Below are 15,450 nucleotides of genomic sequence, written 5' to 3' on the forward strand. Positions count from 1 at the left end.
TCGAGATCGGCTCTTTCCTTCGTGCCCTCTTCAATGCTCTCTTTTGCTCGACCGTGAGAACCAACTTCCTCGGACATTTCGAAAACCGTGTCAACGTTGGGACTCGCGCGGTGGAATGCGACCGGATAGTCCATCGTACTTTCCAACTGTGCTCGAGTCTTCAAGCGAGCAAAAAATGCTTCACGCTTTACACATCCAAAGTGTAGTAGCGTAAATCGTAGTTTGTTAATTCGCCTTTAAACGGTACGTTTCATTTTAAGGGAAAATGCGACGAATTTAACAATGGCGAAGGTATTCCTTTTTCTCGGACGATTTCCAATATACGAATTTTTCCATTGCAACTGTAGAATAGCGAAACTGGTGCTAGACAACGATAGCTTCCGCCAACTTCTAGAGATTCATCGTCCCGCCGATCGTCGCGGATCGATGGCCAGCCAAAGCCACTTGAACAGGAGGTATCCGCCATGGGCGTTGTCGACGGATGAATTTCGTAATTTATCGCCACCGTTTCGACTCGTCTACCAAAGTGTCGATTCATTCGTTTATTCCGCCCCCTTTCGATTCCTATCCGGCGCTTCTCCTTCCTCCGACGCTTTCTTCCACTTCCCTGCTTTCCTTCGCACGCTTTTTCGCCTGTTTGTTAATTTTCTGCGCCAACAGGACGAGTCGATCGTCCGCCGGATCTTCGTTCCTCCTTTTCTGCTCGTCGACATTCCGACAGATGAGAATTTGATGAGGTAAACACCGTATACCCTTCTTCTTTTTACCCTGCTCCTTCTTTTTTCAGAGTTTCGCCTCCCCCTTTGGCGCGGCGTTCGTAAACGCGCGCCCTAACGGAGATTTATGCACGTCGATCGCAAATTAATGTTGACTCCGCTACGCGGCTCTCTCCTCCCGACGCAGTTTCTTTCTTTTGTCGCGTCTGCCGACTCGGTCGGTTCCTCCTGGCGACGCGACGTTTTAATTTCTCCTCGCCAGAAAGAGATTCGAGACTTCCTCCACGTTTAAACGAGTTCCGCCACTTTCTCATACCGCTCCACCTTCGTCTCGCTTGGCTGAAATATCGTGGGTTTCTTCCTTTTATTATTGTAGAAACATCGTTACGCTTTTTCCCACTAAATCGAAGATATTCCACGAAATTGATTTCAGCTTAAAATCTGGACGACACATGGGAAAATTAATTTCACATCAACGGGCTATGCATATTAGAAAGGAGTCAGGGAACCTGCTCGTTCGATATTACGAATTCACGAGACCGGCAAATTAATTATCAGCGTCCAGCTTGAATATTTAATGGCCGTAGTATCAGCCTGACGGTTTTTCGATCGGCCGTTCGGTCAGTCGGCAATAATGGGAGAAATCCTCTTAAAAGGAGGAGGGCCGTGCGCCTTGCAACCAAGCTTTGGCGTTTTGCTTGACGGTTGCTTCGATCTTGCTCCGAAGCTTGTTCGCTCGGACCGACCATGTTTAATTATTCCTCGTAAGAGGCTTTACCATTAGACACGTCCTTCGGAATTGAAGCCGGCTTGGCGTCGCTCGAGTGCGTAATAACTTGCTCGTACCGTGTGCCACGTGGTCGTTGCCCAGGAAGATCAGATTTAGTGGAACCGCCTGTCGGTTCTTCTCGCTGCTTCGTTTGTACGAAGCCGAGTCGTCGATTCCTAAATTAGAAATTTATAAAAATCGAAGAAACGCGGACGGAGAAATGGTTCGTTTCGATGGAACTTCTTTCTTCCTGGTTTCTTGTAACTTCCTACTCAACTTCTAGAATTTCCTCGTTAAAGGAAAAAGACGGCGGAGGAACGTTCGCGAAGAAACTATTGCGAAAGCAACGACGTCGTCCCTTTTTCTTTAAACTTGTCCTCTCTATGCTTGATCGATCACAAATATCCGCTGCAGAATCCCTTTCCACTCGGCGTCGGCGACCTTCCAACGCGGAGAGACAAGCACGACTTCTTGCAAACGCTGACTCGTTTAGCGAATCGAGGAAAATTAGAACCAAGGGAGAAGTTGAGAAATGAAAATTTTGATAGCGCAGAAAGGGCGTCGCTGGAATAGAGAAACGCACCGGAGTATTGCGAAAGTTTCTCTCGCGCGAAAAGTCGAATCTCTCCCCGCGTCCGGATCCAACGTTCCCCAGATTAAGGGTTGGCCGTTCAACGAACGCGGATCGTGCCTCTGGATTTTTCGCGCGTCTAAAGACCGTCTACCACCCCCGCCTTTTCGCTTCCCTTTCGCTAAAGTTTATCCTACGATGTTTTTCCTATTTGTCGGTGCTGGGGGGTGGTGACTGGCGAGGTTGCTGTTTTTGTACTGGTGGCCCCAACGCAGACTGCACATTTGATTGTGTCGAAACGTGACCGAAATAAAACTGCCATGGCTACACCAACGTTTCTCGAGAATCGAGCGTGTGTGTTTAACTGCGCATTCTTTCTTCCTTTTCCTGCCTCCCTCCCCCATGGACGTGTCGGAATTTATGGACAAAAATGAAATTTCGAGGGCTCGAGTACGTATTCCCTTGTCTATAGGGCGATCCACTTTGATTGAATATCTGGAGACCAGCAAAGTTATACACCGGTGAAATCGATTTTCGCGTGCTCCAGCGTCAACGAACAGAAGGCAACGCCATTTGCGTCTATTTCACGGCTGACGTCGACCAAGCGACGATGAAACGTTGCCTATCCGCGAAGTCGAGTCACCTGTGAAATTACTTGGAGGCACGAACGGACATCGCGGAATTTTTATCGAGTCGGAGGGGAGGTGCAACGGTAAATCAATTTTCGATGGACAGGCGTTGATTCCTTGGCCGTCTCGAGGACGTTTTCCTCGGTTGCTCGGCATATTTCATTACCCGTTCCCGCTCGTAATCGCGGTCGTCGTCGATCGAAGCGTAATTACTGCTACGATTTCCGATAATACCGCTCGATGGAAAAAGCGGTTTTCCGGTGGCGCGGAATCGCCGCCATCGTTCTTATCTCGATCGCAAGACGATTTCCAAGTGTTGCGAATGTTCCGCGTAAGAAAAGAAGCAGCTCGTTAGAGGGAAACAATTCTTTTCTTAAAATAAAAGGAAAGTCTACCTCGAGGGATTGTGAGATCGTTCGGCGGAAGACTGATTGAATTCGAAGCGTAATTAACGAAACGTCGTCGCGAGCTGGCCAACAAAGTTCAAAGGATTTAGTCCGGTCGAGCAGGCCCGAAGAAAATTAAATCGACGATCGGAGCGGCCAAAAAACGGACAACGGTTTCCGGGGAAAAATAACGTTAAGCTTGTTTTCTATCGCGGCGATTCTTCGAGGGATGGCGGCAAGACGGAATCGGTAGGAGTAGTTTTTGCGGATGAAATCGTCGATTAGAAGCCGTTCACCCGGCAAGCATTAACGTACGATCGCCACTACGTTTTCCTCGGGGTAGATCTCTTAGCGGAAAGCGTTACAAGCGGCGCGTCCCGATCTCCTCGAACAAATCCTTTCGCGCAGCTAACCCCCGCCTAACGAATGGAAAGTTTCACCCCACGGAGAAGAACGTTCGCTGGGGCTCGAACGAAATTTTACGGCCGGTCGTTACGTTCTCCGCGATTTTTCAAGCTGGCTAACGAACAACGAGCAAAGTAATAAGGCAGCTAAAGTTCGACCCTGTTGTTTTCTTTTCCGATAATTGTTTCTAATAAATATGTTCGGGCCCCGACAATTGATTCAAGGAGGAGAAAAACGGGCTCATCTCGCGCTCCCAATATACTCTACCGCCTCGATCCTTAGCTTCCAAGACGAAAGAAAACCGTACAAAGCAGATGGCGATCCATAAAATTCCCCGTGATTCGTTCTGCTCGGCTACCACCCCCTCTAAAACGAAAGGGAAGAGAAAATTCGTGGAATCGGCCAGGCGTGCTCCACCCTCGAATCCCGAGGTAAATAGCTGGTTAACATGTGGGGAGAAGTACATAAAAAATTGATGGGCCACAATCAGAAGGTTATGTCGCGTCATATTAAAAGATCTATAGCTGGTCGTTTGAAGCGGCGGAATTCCCGAACGCGCAAGGGGCGACGAAGGCCGCGTGTCTTTGGTATTTCAACGGCGGAAAATTGCCAGCTACTTTCTCGTACATCGCGGCCCCTCGTTTTTGCTCGTCCTGCCAGGCCATATTTTTTTTCACGCTTACCAGGACTTCACAGTCTTGGAAATTAAATTTTCCAGCCGACGAGTCGTCGCTGCCTGCCGCGATACCCCATTGCTTTGTCACGAAATTCAACATTCGTATCCATGCAACACGCTTTCTCCTTTATATTCGATTTCTTTAATTCCTCTACCCTGATTTTATACAAAGGTTTCGCCGTTTCCGAGGATTCCTCTTTCTTTCGGAGAATAATAGCTATTTTAGAAGTGAAAAAGAATCGAAAAGGAATTGCAGATTTTCCGATGCATGAAAAAACGAAAAAAGAGGACCGGAATAGTTCGCGGATAAAGCACAACGAACATTCTCGTCGAACAAACGAACTGATCCGATATCGAGTTTTCCGCGTATTTTGCCGCGAATTCTAACATCAACTCGGCCGATACACGTCAGCCGACGATTATTTCGAAGGTTGGCAACGTTCGAACGAGAGAGCATAGTCACGGACGTATTTCGGGCGAGTTTCGGCAGCGTGCACCAAATACTTTCTGTCGGCTGTTTGAAATTTTTTCCATCTCCCTGCCGCTAATTAAAGTTCCTTTTAAGCAGCTTTTCAAACTGCTATCGTCCATTGTTTTCGCTGTCTTTAGAGGACGTAACTTCCGCGGAACGAAGTTGCCCCGATTTCGCTATGTTCCCGTTTTTGCCTGGTAGCTTATTTTTGACGTCGAAACACGGAGTGACGTAAAAGGAAGTTATAATCTCACTACTCGTTTCCCTGGTGCAATTCTTTTCGCGGCTTACGAAGTAGCAAAGTATGTCCGGATTATAATCGCAAAACCTTGCAGCTGCGGTTCTACGGATGCAATTGCAGCGGACACTGTCAATATGGATAGTTACAAAGCGATTAGTTTTACCGCCGATGGCTTCATATCCGAAAGCGATATCAATAAATAGCCGGAGAGGTTCGAAAATAACGAGATTCGTGCTGCGAAGCAGCAGCTTGCCCGTCGATAATTTGTTTCATTCGTACGCTTATCCAGCGGCAAAATAAATCCGCCAACAGCCATCCGAGAATTTCATTAATATTTATCAGAGACTTTTTACATTCGAATCAGAAATTGAAAAAAAAAATCTGTCAACGAGAAAAATGAGAACGAGGGAAAGGCAGATCCAAATAGAAACTATAGAGATAAAAGTTAATCAGCGGGAACGTTCCTCGGATATTTTTGTTGATCGAGTACTGTATCGCAACAATTTCAAGAGAGCGGTTGAAACGCACTCTCGATGCTAGCTTTTCCGACTAAAAGCCGCTGCTGCTGCTGCTGCTGCTGCTATTGCCTCGTCTACCCTGAATTATTTCGATCGGGCATCGAGCGGTTAGAATATTTCGCCGTGCAGAGGAACTCGCCAATATCCGAGCACTGCCATTCCCCCGTCGAATTTCGCGTTCACCGTGCGCCAACTCGAGCCTCGGTCCCTTCAGGTTTCGAATACCATTGGAACCATACGTTTCGATAATGCCGGCCACCGGCGATAATTACGACCGATATTGTGATCGACAACGGCTGCTGACACAAAAACACGGCTCTAATAAAACAGTCCAACACCGCCTTGTAAATCTTCGCATATCGTATTTTCGGCTGGCCGTATCAGCCGAGAAAATACGACAACTCGGCGTTAACATCTTTCTGGGTTACTTCCGTTCAGGGTTAGGGCCATGTCGTAGGTTATAAGCAAAGAAACTCGATTATTGACCCTTTGCCTTATAATTTTTCCTCACATTCGCGTGATCGCGATTTATACAATGAAATTAACGAAATTAACGAAGAGTGGAACGGATCAGAATGGAGCTACCTTCAACAGGCTTATTTTACGGTAGAAGATTTTTACTACGAAGTAATACGAAGGATTACAAACGGAATAAGGCAAAGGAGAATCGAATCGAGCGAAATTAGAGGACCTTTTCATTGTTTAGGCCTAAACAGGGGTAGCCCAGACATATTCGTATTCGATCCAGCAGGGCGCGTTTATAATTGCAGTCGAACGTTCTCTCCAGACTGGAATTACCGCTGGAAGCACTCGGAAATAATGGAGAACCGGCAGAAACTGCGGTAAGCACACGGGTGGCGCGCGTATAGGCGCGCTTAATACGCGCGCCGAATTTGCTCGAGTTAATGAAACCTCAAATCGGTTACGCTGTTAGCGTGCATCGTAATTGATCGCGATCGCTTATTTCCCTGGTACGGGGCTCCGTTAATTATCGCGGGGAAAATTCGCGGCGACGCGGGACAATCGCGATACCTCGACACGGAAAAATCGAGTAATCGGCTGGAAGGCGCGCGTTCGGCGTATTAAGCGACTGCTTGCAAGCTTAGAAACTTCCCTGAAACGTTCAGTAGAAAATTGCACCAAGAGAAGTCCAATAAATATTTTAAGGTAGATAAAAAAAAGTATAAAAATATAATTTCTACTTGATGTATATTAAAACTGTGCTTGGTAAGGTACAATTAGGATTTAACGATCGGCCAATGCAAATTACGCGAACGAAACTCGCACGTCTACGCCGCGATCGTCGTCGACATCGTCGAGGGTCGATAGACGCAAAATCCCGTGGCGCTAACGCGTATAATTCCAGGACGATCGCGAGCGTATCGTTCTCGAGCGATCGAGCAGGAAATCCGCGCGCGTCTGTTCCGGGCCGGATTTGTCTGGTAGCAGGGAGTATACGCGGGTCCGTATCCGTGCTGGTTAAACCCGATATAGCGGTAGGAAAGCTTCGAAACGGGAGATTTCGTACGTTTATTTGTCATATCGATATCGCGAACGGCGCTCGATGCACGGACGCAGAAGCCGTCGATTCGCACTGGATTCCGCGTCCTTTCTGGCCGTGTCGCTATAAATCTCGCGACGCAATATTGCGGCAGGACGTGCCACCGAAAAAAGGGGGCACAACAGACAGAAAAAGGAACGAAAGTAAAGGGAATAAAAAGTGCAAAGAACGAAAGGAAAACAAGGGGCACAAGATGGAGAAGGATAAAAAAGAGAGAGAGAGAGACAGCAGATAGCATTACGCAGCGACGATAACGAGAGACGGAAGCTGCAATTTACATCTCCCGGCTGGCAATCGGCCGTCGGCGTGGCCCAAATTTTTGATTGCGCACCGGCGATAACGAACGCTGCCGCACGCCAGCCAGCGATGGTAATGCGCGTTAATTAGCCGACGATAATTAGCTTCGAACGTATCGTCGTTTCCGAGGCTGGCTTCCAGTCGACACACCAGCGCACAAAGCCACCTGGCTTTGCTCTCGTTGCCCGGCGTCGTTTTTCGTCGCTTTAATCCACGGCCCCCGGGTTATTTTTCAACCTGTACCTTTCTATGGATCCAGCCTGTTCGATGGCTATGATTCTTTGAAGCGCGTCGCTATGAGCCGCGCTAGATCTTGCGGTTTCGGACGAAAGCAGCAGCCAGACGGTCAGAAACGCGCGCGAATCTCTAGCGAGGAATATTTTCCGGGAAAAGCCGGTCGTCGAATCGAGGCAAAAGGCGCCGACAACTCCCCTTCCCTGTCGTATTTTCCATTATGTCCCGCAAGATTTCCCGCATCCACGACGGTCCCTTCGAACAGCGGTCTCTGTAGCTACTGCACAGCGTAAATTGGCGGCTTTCGTCACGACGACGGGGGGTAGTCTCCCCTCCTGTTTAATGGCGCGCTTACAAGAGCGGCCCGTTAAATTTTGTCACGCCGCACAAAGAAGCAAAGGGTGAGAGCATGTATCGCTTAACGCGCGCGCCAGACACCCCGTGGAACTGTTCACTCGCGTACCTCCTCCTACGGCGTGGTTCTCTTTTCGACGCCGCGTTTCGGGGGACTATTCCCTCGCTGCGTGAAAGTCTCTCATTTTCGCCGCGCCCTTCGCCTAACGAGGTTAATAATAATTACGATTTTAAGTAGGAGTTTATGAAATTTGTCAGGGCCGCGCTTCAAACGGCACGCCCTTGTCCCCAGCTCGAGAGCACGTTGCTCGAATCGCACGAAACTTTGTTAACCTTCCAACGGATCACCGTCACTTCCGTCATCATTCACATCTTCCGTCGAATCTGCTTCTATGGATAGTCAGAACGATTACGGATTCTATTCTCATAGAAGTAATTGACCCGGTCGGCTAATTTTCTTGCAGCGTCGGAAACTACTTGCACATAGGAATTCGGTATCCAATTTTCCTCTCTGTAATCTCAGACCGTTCGAATCAAAGCTCGTTGCACGCCACTCCCAAGGTTGTTCGGGTGGCGTGGCCGCGCACCCACTGGCTGCATTATCGAATTATCCAGTGGGTATGGGCCTTTGACCGAGGCGCCTGGCTTCTCGAAAGGGCGATACAGTGCGCGAGTCGTGGCGGGGCAGGAAAAAAAGAAAAAGAAGAAAACGAGATAGGGCGAGAGGTCGTTAGGTCGGGAGTGTTATTTTACGATGGGCAGTCTTTCGGTCCTTAGAACCGAGGGTTTCCCCTCTAGTTTGGTCACCGGTCGGAGACGTCGTCGTGGCGATCCTTTCATTAAGGCGCCGATCAAAGGGAGCCCTTCTCGCTCGAGCTGTGGCCTCGTTTGCTCTCGCGAACGCGACAGGATAATCGTTTTAGTAGAGTTGCACGGACCTGCCGTGTTCTCCTGAACGACAAAGCGACCAGGAAGAAGGGCCACCTAAAGAGCAGGGAAATGGCTGCAGCTCTGGGACAAAGGAGTCGAGGAAAAGAGGAAAAAATCTCGGCCAACGCCTCGCTAATTTACGCCCAGCCTCCGAACAATCCGTCCCGTGCTTCCGGGAATATTTCGAATTTCTCTGCACTGTGAAAAATCGTCCGGTTGATCTTTGAACCTTGGAAAGGGCGTATCGAATACTGTAACAGTATAAATACTGTAAAGTCCAATTTACATAAGAGACTGGGCGAAATTAATTTTGGTTGAAGTTAGGTTGCCAGAGTGCACGGAAGCGAAGGAAATGTTCGACCCCACCTCTAGCGGGTAATTAACAATAACGATAACCCTTTCTTGCAAGGCTGTCGTGCGTTAACGAGCAAGAACTCGCTCGATCGGTCGATGTGGTTAGGGGTGAACGTGCTGAAAACAAGTTCCCTTCTTGAGGGTCCTGCCAGGTCTCGTTCTGTGCATCCGGGTGGATGACTTTTTACACGTCGATTTTTTCTCGCCCATTTCCGCGATTTTGATATATCGACACTGGAAAGGTAGTCTTTCATCCGTCAGTTTTTAACAATACGCTGGCTATATTATGGAATACGATGTATACGATGCTGTAATAGAAACGATCGATTACGAAGAAACATTCTTACAATGGAGAAATATTTATTTATCATATTCGAAAAGATTTTATTTCCAGTTTGTGGACGGTATCTAGTTACCCATTTGTCGACAACACAGTTAGCCTTAAACGATCGTTAATTAAAGACGCGTGGCTCATGCTCATTCTCGAGTGGCATTTCAGAACGGATCGATTCATGCGTAATGAACGACCGCAAAACTCGACCGCTGTCCGGTGCATATGTATCGATACAGGTGCAGCTGACCCGACAGACCAGAACGATCCTTTGATATCAGCCGATTATCGTACCGTGGTGGATTTCGCAATAGCCCCGCCGCATCGCACCCGCTTGCAATCGACAGGGTCGCGGTTTATTGGTCGTAGCAGCGTTTCCAGCGTCCTAATGTGTTCTTAACGTTTCGTTGCTCTTTAATGAGCGCTTTCTCATGCCGCTTTTTAGAAATTCCGTCAGGTCTAAATATAGCTACGCGCTTTATACTTACACGATGGACAAAAGCTTCGTATTGAAACCGGATGGAATCGATGGCTTTCAAAAGTAGATCGATCCAACGAATTTTTGCGATCCAACCTTCTAACTTGCTTGATGAACTCGTTTGGAGGATTGCTCGCGTCCAAGCTGATCGTACAGAAAAAGAAATAAAAATTTATCCTTGTTGGTTGGAAGATTGGAAGAGATATTGAAATGGATGATAAACTCCGGTACGGAAGAAATCCAGAAGAGCGATGTACTGCTCGATATCTGAAATCGAAACGCGGCGGATGAATCGACGCTGGTTTAAAGCACGCTACGGTACAGACGTCAAATTCGGATGTGGAAGGTCGGCGCCGTACGTAACGCCAAGCCAGGATACCTTCGCATGATCCGAAAGTTGCGACGGAACTCGTGCTTCGATATTTTACTTCCCTCGGAATTTTTCCCCACTAAATCGCGCATCCATCGAAAATGGCGAGCTTCGTTAATGTTTCATTTCGTTCAATTGGAAATCGTAGTAAGAGAGTGAAAAATTCCCAACGGATCGAAGCCTGTGTCTTAGGAGACATCTTAATTCCGAGAAAACAGGAAGCGGCGCGTAAACACGGAAGAACGTTTTCGGTCGTTTCCTCCGTGGATGAATTATGAATTTGCAGCGGAGCATCGCGATCCTTCCATCGAGCGTAATGCTTTCCCGATATCTGGGCTGACTGCGAGCGAATAAACCGTGCACGACGACGAACGTTCCCCCGGCTTCTCAAAGGAGAGGTATGTGCCACGCTTCCGTACCAACTTCCGGTGAAATATTTCAACGCGTCGCGCTCTTTCGCCGCGACCGCCAGACTTCCAACGACGCGATCTATTCCGCGCGAGCGTTTCCACAGATCGATACTCGATGGATTCGACTCCCACGAGGTACATTCCCCGTTAACGCGGTCCTTCTCGCGGATGTTTTGTTTTACCGATTTCAACATCGTCGAGGACGATTCTCCATTCTTTTTTTTTTTTTTTTTTTTGAAAACGAGTAATTCGCACGGTGAACCATCGTTTCGAAATTGCAAGTCGCTACATCTTCGTAAAGCGAATGAACAACGTCGTTCGTTGGATACTTTTGCATCGATTTACGCTTTCGAAATAAAATTCTGCTACACAGCTTCGTAATATTAAACCTTTAAATACCTAGCTGTACTGTGTATAGTAATACGTATTTACAAAAATACCCACTTTATGAGTGGACAAACTAGTCTTTAAATCAAAATCATTAATTCATCGGCTAAATTGCAACAGCCACGTATCCGGAGAACGATTTTTGTCCAGTTAATGGCCACGAATTTTCGAATACAAAATTTTTCACCTTTCGAAAACATTAAATACACCGAACTCTCTACCAACGTTATTTCCTGTGTAGGAAAAATGAATTTCACACTGGAGAATTGATCGTCGACGAATTTCGAGCTCGAGTCCATCAAGCACGATTCGCGCGGGTAATTTCGCCGCGGTCTCTCTCTCCCTCGGCCAATTTCGTCTCAATATCAATTCGAGGCTTTTTAAAGCTCGCCGGCGGCGCATTCTCGACGCGATTTCCGCGCTTCCTCCTTTCGTCCTCCCCGTAGCCGCCGGGTTCCATGGTAAATTAAGCAATTTCGCCGCGCCGTGACGTAGCCACGCGTCACTAACATCCTCTCGTTCGCGAGTTCCAATGCCGGGGACGCTTCTTCCCCGCTGTTGGGGATCGTACAAACCCCCGTATCGGCAACCGCGATTCCAATGCCTGGGGATCACTCGAATGCCTCGATATCATATATCTTGGCCAGCCTTTTCACTGGGGAATTCGGTTTCTGGATTTCGAATATCCGCGGTGATAGCTTCTCAAGCGAAAGTAACGTTCCCCGGCTGTGAGTAACTTCATGGACAAGACACTTCTTTTCGCGTGACGAATGGTTCGTACGCTTTACATGGTTAATATGTGTTTTATCAAAACGGGACGATGAACGAGCAAGATGGTCGATCTTATGATATCAAGTTTTTCTTGTGTTAAAAATCTACAAACGAGACGTATCGATACAGCAACGATTATTCTAAGAAAATCCACAACCACGTTCCACAATCTTAAGTAACAGATATAGTGAACCGTTATGTAAAACAACAATCATTCATTGGTACAACATACGTCCAAAATCTCGAATAATTCATACTTGAATAATTCATTCGGCAATTCTAAGGATAAGAGGGAGATGAACGATACAAACTTATTGGGCGACCTATGTTACAAAAGATTGCCCATCCGTGATCTTCGTTAAAAGATGATGTCTAAAAATCTGCGAGACTCTACAACGTATACTCGCTATTATACAAAATACTGTTACAACCGTCGAGCGGAATACCGCAAAGCTTCCACATTACAATTCTCAAATTAAAGCATCGTTCCGAAAACCTACGACAAAGAAAGCCATCCGACCTATCTACCCGGGGAAGGAAGGTCTGCTTAAAGCTTCCATTGAGCGGAACCGCGAGCCAAAGAAGGGAACTGGTTTCCGTCTTCCAGTCCATCGCATCGGATTTCAACGCACGATGATCGACAGAAGCCGCGGCAAGATAGGCAGACTTCAATGGAATATCATCCTCTTAGCGGCAATCTTAATCGTATTTAAAAGTTATTCGGTGCAACCTGTCTGTCGGAGGGTTCGTTTCGGGCCTCTACGCTCCCTCGCGTCCTCTTCCGAGATTTCCGCGATCAACCCCTCCCACCTCGTCGTTCTCGAAAGCAACCGCAGTACGAGCTCTTTGAGAGCTCACAAAGGAAATTAATTCGTCGGAGCGAAGCCCCCGCGCAAGATCCCGCGTGTCCGAGGCTGCATCGAACAAAACCGGCGCGATCCGCGACGGAGGCTGGTTAGAAGGCTTTGGAAGAAAAGCCTTTACAGGGATTGGGGAGGAAAGCGGAGCATGAGTGAAAGAGGATAACATTGGTAGCGATTCGTGCGTCGCTTCTTTCGTAATTCGAAGCATCGCTCTCGTTACCCTTGGGCACCAGTCCTTGCAAAGATATCGCATAAAAGACTCTCGATATCGATTTAATTACCGTATCTTCTTGCGCTTCGTCTTTCTCCGTCTTGTTCTACTTCGTGAAAATTCTCTCAAGATCTATTTTACGATTTTTCGAACTTGTTAAACGGGCAAGTTTCTTTCGTACAACGAAATGGTCTAACGATCTTTGATCGGGTGAAATAGACGACAGTTAAAGGAAAAATCGAAGTCACTTTTAGCGATCACACGCTGTCGATGGATTCTATTCTACGGCTGGATCGGGAGTTGGAAAATTTTCTATGGAAATTCGCGCTAGCTCCCCGGAGATCTTTGATTGATTTCGTGCTGCGTCGTACTTTCTCGAGAAGGGTCTCTCGCGCATCTAAAACATATACCTCCATCGAACTATTTCTCTTCGCGCGAAACAACCTTATGGGGAAATAGTTGTTGGAACTTTGCCGGGTAGTTTGTCAGGAAGAAGTCGGTGGCGTTCGAGGCACAAGCATGCAACGTGGCACGCGCAATATCGAAGTTACACGATGAGCAGAATCCTCCGATGTTACGATAACGGGCGCCAATGATGGCGTGGATGGCCGATTGTGCTTTTAGCCGGAGAGAACGGTGCGTTACGGTGCCGATAACGCGGAACTACCCTCGACCGCATCGCCCCGCGACGTTACGTAAAAATCGGCGACTTTCTGCTAAAAGGCCAAACTCCACTCTACTCGTATAATGTATCACGTACTCTGTGTAAGAGCTTCTTCGTGTCTAATGAATAAACGAAATCGACCATCGAGACTAAATCTTCGTGCGGATAAAACTTTCTCGAAACCTGTTGTACTGTTAATTTTTAAACTCGTAATTCTGAATCGTAGAGAGCATCACCTAATTTTTCAGATAGCTAATTTCGCTATTGCAAAATGAAAATTCTCATAATTTGGTAATAGACGCGGAATTGGCTATCTTACAGCAAGATCTTAAGCTGGTTTATGTATCGACGATCGAGCGATTTTCCTCGGGAAACCAGCTCGCACGGTGGAGACGGTGCGGCACCCACGTAGGCAGATGGAGTCAGGACAGCGTGAGATGCGCGTTATTCTCATCTGGCTTGTCCCATAGACTGCATCGAGGTAGGAAGGCTGCCAGGCTGAAGCTGTTCACCGGAGGTTCTCGGACCTCCCCTCCTTCTCTTTCTCTCACCCTCTCTCTCCCTGTTACTCCTTCAACTTCATCCGTAGCTCGTCCTCTGTCATCGAGAATCACGGATGCTTCTTCGGCGAACCGCAGCCACGATATTACGTAATTGGATTCTCGCGGTAGATTCTCTCCCTTTAAAGGGCCGAGCGATTCCATTGACACGGCCGATTCGAGGATAATTCGAAAGGGGTTCGAGTGGCTCCAGATGCTGTTCCGCGACTCCGAGAGCCTCGACAACGGAAGGTACAAAGGAGACGAGGAGAAGAGGATGGCCCTTGTTCGAGAGTCGTCCAAGGGCTCGCCGTACCCTGCCGCAGATTAAACGGAGCTTAATTCATAGATTAATAATAAGACCGGGCAGACACACTCGACTCCGCTAACGTTCGCTCGGTCCGATTAATCGGCCTTCCTGATTCGATTTGCCGATTCGAGAGACGGTCGTGGCTTTGGCCTTGCCCTCGACACCGACATCGACCGTCGCACTCATCCCTCGATGTCTCTTTTAACGGTGAATCGGTGAAAGAGAATTTATGGAAAGACGAGAAGGCTATCGGTCTTCTGTCTGTCTTTCCATCAACTTTAAAGAAACTCTCAACTGTATTAACATTTAGAGTTTTCAAAGGGATACCGATGTTCGTGTATTCAACAGACAAATGTTTCCACACTTTTCGACCATTAAGCGCCACTAGAGTCCTACAGCGACGATCGGCGAAGAAAGGATCGCAAAATCCCCCACCTGAAACGGCCTGTCGTCGCATCCGCCGGACAAAGGAACGTCTCTCTCGTCTCGATAAAACCGTCACCGGTCGTTTTCAGTCAGACCGACGTCCATTATGCCGCTAACCGCTTGTATAAAATGTCGCGAGCTACAAAAGTGGTTCAATTCATCCTGTTCCTACTAGACTAGCTACAAATTCGTTGCTCCGTGACGATTATATCGTCCGAGAGCCCCGCCCAGGCTCCTGGGATAGCGCAGATAATACAAACGGTAGAACGCGAGGGAGGCAAATTTAAGAAGAAGAACGAGGGTCGAGAGAGTGGGGAAGGATGGTCGGCCAAGCGGAAGCTTATAATTGTACCGTGGACGTGGCCTTCCAGACAGAACTAGATCCAAGGACTGCGACGAATCTGCGGGACGCCATTATCGGACGGACCAGGTGTCCTGCCGACGCCTTAGACGATCGCCTCCCCCCCTTTCCACCTAGAACTGGTTTGTGTACACGTCGTCGCCGACATAAAAAGAATTAACTTTCTTTCTTGCCGACACAAAGGTGGTTCTCTTCTCCTTTCGTGTGGTTTCGTTA

Source organism: Bombus huntii, chromosome 12, assembly GCF_024542735.1.
Source record: "Bombus huntii isolate Logan2020A chromosome 12, iyBomHunt1.1, whole genome shotgun sequence".
Lineage (NCBI taxonomy): Eukaryota > Metazoa > Arthropoda > Insecta > Hymenoptera > Apidae > Bombus > Bombus huntii.